This window comes from Hydra vulgaris, chromosome 11 (assembly GCF_038396675.1).
Source record: "Hydra vulgaris chromosome 11, alternate assembly HydraT2T_AEP".
Classification (NCBI taxonomy): domain Eukaryota; kingdom Metazoa; phylum Cnidaria; class Hydrozoa; order Anthoathecata; family Hydridae; genus Hydra; species Hydra vulgaris.
This window is the reverse complement of record NC_088930.1, coordinates 55,392,501-55,400,000: the sequence shown is the minus strand read 5'-3', so window position 1 is coordinate 55,400,000 and position 7,500 is coordinate 55,392,501. Positions and strand designations below refer to the sequence as shown.

Sequence of the window (7,500 nt, the reverse complement as noted above, 5' to 3'; positions counted from 1 at the left end):
CTACTGGAACAAATTATAACAGAAAAAATTATATAACAAATGTCATAAAAACCATCATAAAATTATTTAGGTCAGTTTTATGTTATTTCATATTCTATTATTTAGCATAATTCTCCAATATTATAGATAAGCTAAAGTTATTAGCTTATTTAAGTTATAAATTGTCAGGTAAAGATTTGTAGATAAAAAAAAACAAAGACAAACATTTTTTAACTTTTAGTTTTAAGAAACAAATAAAAAACTGAACTGTCTAAATAATATATAATTTACATGCTTATTCCTGATTGATTTTTTGATATAATCTGATATTTTGGTATTGGGCTATCACTGGTCAATGATGGTGCAAAGTCAGTTTAAGAAAAGATCTGCGGATTGAACGGTCAGATTCCAATTTCTTTAAATCCTTTTCTTGCAACGACAGTTGTTGCTGATTGGTCATATGCATATTTTACAAGCGCAGGAATCTGTGCTTCAGTGATTGGTCTACCTGGGTGATTTACCATCCAGTTATAACAAAAACTTGACTGTAGTAAGTTTTAAATGGTGAAAAGAAGGTAACATCCAGAGGTTGCATCATATGGGTGGCATGTGGTGGCAGTGTTAGCATTACAATTGAATGTTTCCTGCAGTATTTAATGGCTGAAAACCTTATATATGAGTTATGATTATCCACAATTAACAAAACAGGATCGGCAATAGTTGGTTTTGTGTAATTTTGAATGCTAAACACAAAACGCAATTTTCCATGCATTTATGATTATTTTACAAAACTTAACTTCATGAGTTATGCTTTGCAGAATAGGACTATTCGGCCAGAGGTTAAAATTATATCAATTTTGTAACATCATTGATATAATTAGTTTTAATTATAGGTGCTAATTTACATCTCCGCCCCCCTATTTTTTTATGATAGAGAATTTGATTATGATAGAGAATTTTATCCTGATTAAGAATCGCATAAAAACATAGACCTGAAAGCCAAAGGAAAGTTCTCTAATTTGATGTTAAAGTGTCAAAAAAATATACTAAAAACGCTAATATTCACCATCTTTTTTATAACATTTCACTATTTAATTACGCCGCCTGGTTTCTGTAGTTTGAAAATAATTAAAATACTCATGAAAATTCTGAAAGTATTCATAAAAATTCCGATTCAAAAAATAAAATGTAGTTACAAAAGATTCTATAAGAAATGCTTCTGTATTTCTGTTTTAAAAATAAAATGGCGAATGTTACGCGACCGACTATTATCGAGTTTGATAGCCTTAATTTACCGGAAATTGGTCGCAGGTTTAAAAACAATGATAACGAGTGCATCCGGTGGTGCAGGAAGTTTGGTTTACTTGCTCTAAATATGATCTGTCCTTAATGTAACATCCAGTGCAACGAACAAAATAGTCATAATGTCGATGGAAAGATTTGGAGATGCATGCAAAAACAATGCAAAAAGAAAATAAATATTCGTTTTGGAAGTTTTATTGAAACATCTCAACTGAAACTTTGGCAAATAATAGGTATTACTTATATTTGTACTCGTAATGCAGGAAAAAGTCTTGGCCTTTCAGTAGAAGACATACAAAAGGATTTAGAAATTGGTAGCAATAAAACTGTAGTTGATTAGAATCAATTTTGTAGAGACATTGCCGTTACATATTTCCTTAGCGTGTGCAATTAAGAGGGCCAGTTTCAATAGTGGAAATAGATGAATACTTTTTTCAAGAAGGAAATACAACCGAGGTAGAATTGTAGAAGATCAATGGATTTTTGGTTCGTACGATATAGCAACTAAAGAAGGGTTACTCATTCCTGTAGCGCACCGCGATGCAGCAACCCATCATTATACAATAGATTTGTCCTGGAACTGATATATAGAGCGATATGTGGGCAGCGTAGCAAGGTTTAGCAGTGCAAGGTTTTCAACATGGTACAGTAAATCATACTTTACATTGTGTTGATCCTGCAACAAATGTTACAACAAACAGGGTTGGGGAAATGCAGCAAAGAAGCAAAGCAAAATTTAAACCTTCTAGAAAAAAATACTAAAATAAAAAGAAAATACACAACAAATTTCTCAGAAAAAGGTTTTAGCTACAAACCATTCACTTTGGTAAAAAGCAATAAAATGTTTCATTTCAATTTTTATTATTATTGAGGAGATAGTTATATGTTAAGAAATATAAAATAGCAACATTTTGCCAACTTTAATACTGATGATAAATAATGCCTATTTTCAAAATTATACTATTTTAACTTACAATTTAAACATTAATCAAAATACTTACAACCCATACTGTTGCTTCATGATATCAAAAAGAAAATCCATAAAATGCTCCTTTAGTTTTGATCTTTTGGAAAAAAGTTAGTTTCTTTTCTTTCCACTGCTGCAAGGAGAAAAGGATGCAATGTCAGTTTATCTGACGGAATACTAAAAAAAAGATCAAGACATTAATTTGAAAGCCACACAAAAAAAGTTGAAAGATGTCACACAAAATAAGTCACACAAAAAAAGTTGAAAGAAAATATATTTCAATCAATATTGTTATATGTTCTTCTTTTTTTGAAAGTTGATAAAAATTTAATTAAACTATAATTCATTTATTAGTTATTTAAATATTAAATATACTGATTATTATTTATTGATTTTGTTCATAAATATAAATTTTAAAAGCAAAAAGACTAACCAAAAAAATGATTGTAATGTTTTCTCTCAACTTTTTTTTTGTGACTTAAGTACTTTTAGCACTAAAGTCATCAATTATGCACAAACTTTCTATGTTATAGAGCCTTAATAGTGTAAAAGTAACATTTAAGGGAAAATAAACAAAGTTATAAATATTTACAAATAAACAAAACATAACTTACTAAGGTTCATAACTGGTTGGTGCCTCATTAATGTCACAAACAGGTGACATTGTAAAACTTACATTACAAGAGTTTAATGTAGGTGATGAAGACGTAACGTAATAACGTTATTTGATGCTAATTCTTTCCTAAAAACTATATATATATATATATATATATATATATATATATATATATATATATATATATATATATATATATGTTGGCTATATCATCAAACAGTTTACAAACATAGTAAAATTTCTTTCAGATTTTTTTTTTTTTGAAACATTAAAAGCATATTGATATATTGCTACATAATAATTAATTTTTATAATTAGTGCAAAGATATTTGATGTCAGTATTTTAATAAAATAATCGAACGAGTTGTCTTGGAATAAAATTGAATATAGAATACAACACTCTTCAGCAATACTATAACTAACGAAGAAATGACAGAAATGCAGATTTTATTTCAGGAGTTCGTAATGAAATATTGTTGTGGGGTTTTGAAAATCCACTTAACCAGTCAAGACCAGCAATTTTTAATCTCCTGTTAAAGTTATGTTGAACATTATTAAGTTCTGCAAAATCAAATTCAAATTTTCTGAGCTGTACTTTGGCCATACCAAAAATCTTTTGCTCCACTCAATTAAATATTCTGCAAAGTAATTTTTCCATTTTCATTAAAAATATAGGACGAAGCTATCCATTGCTGATTAGAAATTGATCAAAGATTTTTTAAGATAACGCCTCAGTGTTGCTTCTGGAATTCCAAAATTTAAAGCAGCTTGGTTCTTGCTGCAAGCATTGGAATTGCAAGCTTCAATAGCTTGAGTCATGTTCTGAATTTTCCAATTTCGATTGGCACCTCTACTTGTAGTTCCAAATTGAGCAAGTTAAACGAAAAATATTCGCTTACCTTAAGCTGGTCAGGGTGATGTCATGATGAAAAAAATCAAATGCAAGTGGATAATTTTTTTTTTAATATCGGAAAAACCTTATTTAATACTTATCTTTCATCCCGAAAATAATATTTATAAAGAAAACATAAATAAATCTAGTAGATATAATTTCCAACAGGGGTGGCCACAATAAGGCCCGCGGACCAACTCCGGCCCTCAGCAACCTTTTATCCGGCCCGTCAGTTAATTGTAAAGATAATAAAAAAAACTATAAACATATATAATATTAATAAATTGTATAATATTTAATATTATAAATTAATAAATTTTAAAATATTTTTTGTAAAAAAACAATCGCTTTAAATAATTAAAAATATATTAAAAAAATCCTGCCGGCAATTAATCGCAGGATTAATTTCCAGCACTGCCGGCAATTACCATTTTCGTTTTTTAATTGTAAATGGCATCTTCAAAATCAAAAAAACGAAAAATCGACAAGGAATGTTGTTTATTTAATGATGAATGGCAAACTAAATACTTTTTTGTTAAATGTAATTCAGTGCTAGTATGTTTAATATGTAATGAATCGGTTTCAGTGTGCAAACAATATAATTTAAGGAGGCACTATGATACAAAACATTCAAAAACTTATAATCAGTTTGTCAACGAGGTGTGGAAAGAAAAATCAATTATATTGAAAAATAAGTTATTTGAACAACAAGATTTGTTAAAAAGGGGCAACACTGAAACTGAAAATGCTGCTATTGCAAGTTATGAAGTGAGTCTTCTTTTAGCTAAAAATTGTAAACCATTCAGTGATGGGGAAATTATTAAGGAATCTCTTGAAATTGTGTTCAAAAACATTTATCCTGAAAATTTGAAAATTTTAAATAACATCTCCCTCTCAAGACAAACAATTACACGAAGAACATGTGATATTGCTGATGATCTGAGTTTGTCATTGACTGAAAAAATAAAAGCATTTCAGTATTATTCAATAGCTATTGATGAATCAACTGATATATCACAAACAACTCAATTAGCTATTTTTATTCGTGGCATTGATAATGATTTTCTTGTTACTGAAGAGCTACTTGACATCTATCCTATGCAAAGCAGAACAACAGGAGAAGACATTTTTCTTGCCATGAAGAAAGTTTATAAAAAGTTCAACTTGACTTACGACAGATTAATTTCAATTACATTAGATGGTGGCAGCTCAATGATTGGAAAAAAAATGGGTGTTGTTTGCAGACTGGAAAATAAAAGCTGTTAAAAGCAATTAAGCTGCATTGTATTATTCATTTGCAAAATTTAACAGCAAAGACTATGAATGTGGAAAATGCAATGTCTGTAGTAGTTAAAGCAATAAACATCATTAAGTCCAGTGCATTACGAAGTAGAGAAATTGAGGCTTTTCTTGCTAAAAATGACTCTGAATGTGGTGGTCTGCTTTATTATACTGACGTGAGATGGCTTTTTAGAGGTAATATGTTGAAAAGAACTTATGATTTGAGACAAAATATGTTGGATTTTTTCAAAATTATCAACAAAGATTATCCACCAGAGCTAGAAGAAAAAGAGTTTATTGAAAAATTTGCATTTCTAGTAGACTTGACCCAACATTACAATATACTTAACAAAGAACTCCAACGAAAAGATCAATTAATGTTTATTCTAGCTATTCAGTTGAAACTTTGTGGGAGCAGCAGTTAAGAACTGGAAATTTCAGTCATTTTCCAACTTTCGGTGAGCTGAATCCTGGAAACACAGCAAAATTTGTTACCTGTATTGCTGAATTAAAAACAAGATTTTCAAAAAGGTTAGCAGATGTTAAGAATCATGCAGACAAAATCCAATTGTTCACAGTGCCATTCTCTGCTGATATTAAAACTGTACCAGATAAATTCCAAATGGAGTTAATTGATCTTCAATGCAGCGATGCTTTGAGAGAAGCATATAATAAACAAAATTTATTGTTATTTTACAAAAATCTTGACTAAAATAGGTACACCAACTTAGTCAACAATGCAAAAATGATGGGTGTCTTGTTTGGTGAAAGTGTTTTTTCTCGTATGAAATTTGCAAAATCCAAAACAAGATCTGTACTGACAGATACTTACGTGCAGAATACATTAAGAATCGTAACCAGTCAGTTGCCTATTGACATTAAAAATATTGTGAAAAAAAGGCAGGTTCGTGATTACCAATAAACTATAATTTTTATTATACCTAATACGCTTGTGACCAGCATATGTTTTTAGCTAGTAAATATGTGAGTTTGAGTGTTATTCCTTTGCAAATCAATATTTTTAAATAAAACGTTTTTAAAAAACTATATTATTAAAATTCTCCGGCCCCATTTAACAGTTGAAAAGCTAACTTTGGCCCTTATCAAAAAAGTTGTGGCCAACCCTGATCTACATCGCTCTCAGCCACAGTCAGCTTTCATATTTAGTTGAATTTTGAAGATAATGGTAAGTCGTCATCTTGCCCCATTCGTCATCTTACCCCATGCTTCTCTATTATGTACAATATGCATACATATACTATGTATATACTCATACATACATTTTTTCTGCATTAAATGATTGACCTTTATTTTTTAGAATATTAAATATATAAAAAGAATTAAAATAGTTTAAGAACTTTCAATATTTCCAAGTTTCTTCACTTGAAGCAAAGGATTGTTTAAAGGGGTTTTCTATTATTAGTTTAAAGTAATGAAAGGAATTTTACGATGGAGGATTACATTTCACTGTTCAATGCTAGCAGTACTTACTGACCAGAGAGACCTTATAAATTTATCAAAATGCTTTATTTGAGTTTTTATTTGTAAAAAAACTTTTTACTATTTAAAAATTTAAAATTTTTATTGTTTTTATTAATTAAATACAATATTTTGTCAATAATTAATAAGAACTACCTTAAATATATAACATTACTCAGTTAAAAAGATTATATCAATTTATTTATAACTATAGTTTAAGTTTCAATTATTTTAAAACATCTAATTTAAATATGACTAATAGGAGAGTGTAAAGAATTATAAAGTTAGATTATTATTTGCTCTGTTTCATTTGCTTACACTTTATTTAGATAAGTTTAACAAAGAAAACTCAAAGTTCAACCTCAAATTATTAGTTCAACTTTTATTATCTAAGGCATCATTTTTACACACTCCTTTAATGCTAAATTATGTATAATAATTTATAAAGAGAAATTATGAGACTTACTTAAAATGAAAGAAACACCGTTAGGCGAGCTGATATAAATTGTAATCAAAATGAAAGAAATCAGGGTAAGCAAGAAATCAGGGTAGGCGAGTACTCAATAGGTATAACATACATCACATAGCAAACTTAGATGTTATTTTATTTATTTAGCTCTACTTTGGTGCTCAGGGTTAGGGTTAGGGTTAGGGTTTAGGCTAGGGATAGTTTTAGGGCTAGGGTTAGTATTATCTCTCACCGTTCAAAATTTATGACCATATAAAATTTGTTACCCCTTTAAATTGAGGGGGTTTAAACTTTATATGGTCATAACTTATGAACGCTGAGAAATAATACTATAAAACTTAATATTTATCGATTAATATAAACTTAGTTAAGATTAGAAAAAATTTTTTAACAACTTGTTGCTCTAACGTTTGGGACAGGGGGATGAAATGTTGGGGCTTTTTGGCCTATAATCATCGCAACATTTTGCAAAGTATCATTATTTGACATAAGTACAAACATAAAAATGTTTGGAG

The 7,500-nt window shown here is 29.1% G+C and overlaps 1 long non-coding RNA gene across 2 annotated transcripts in view; it reads right to left on the bottom strand.

The window, feature by feature from the left end:
* Positions 1–7,500, bottom strand: part of LOC136086768 (uncharacterized) — a 19,609-nt gene that overhangs the window by 8,571 nt on the left and 3,538 nt on the right. For both annotated transcript variants that reach the window (XR_010641574.1, XR_010641575.1), the window contains exons 2-3: positions 2,863–2,997; positions 2,283–2,425 (exon numbers count right to left, since the gene is read on the bottom strand). This is a non-coding gene — a long non-coding RNA (uncharacterized LOC136086768). The remainder of the gene's footprint in view (positions 1–2,282; positions 2,426–2,862; positions 2,998–7,500) is intronic.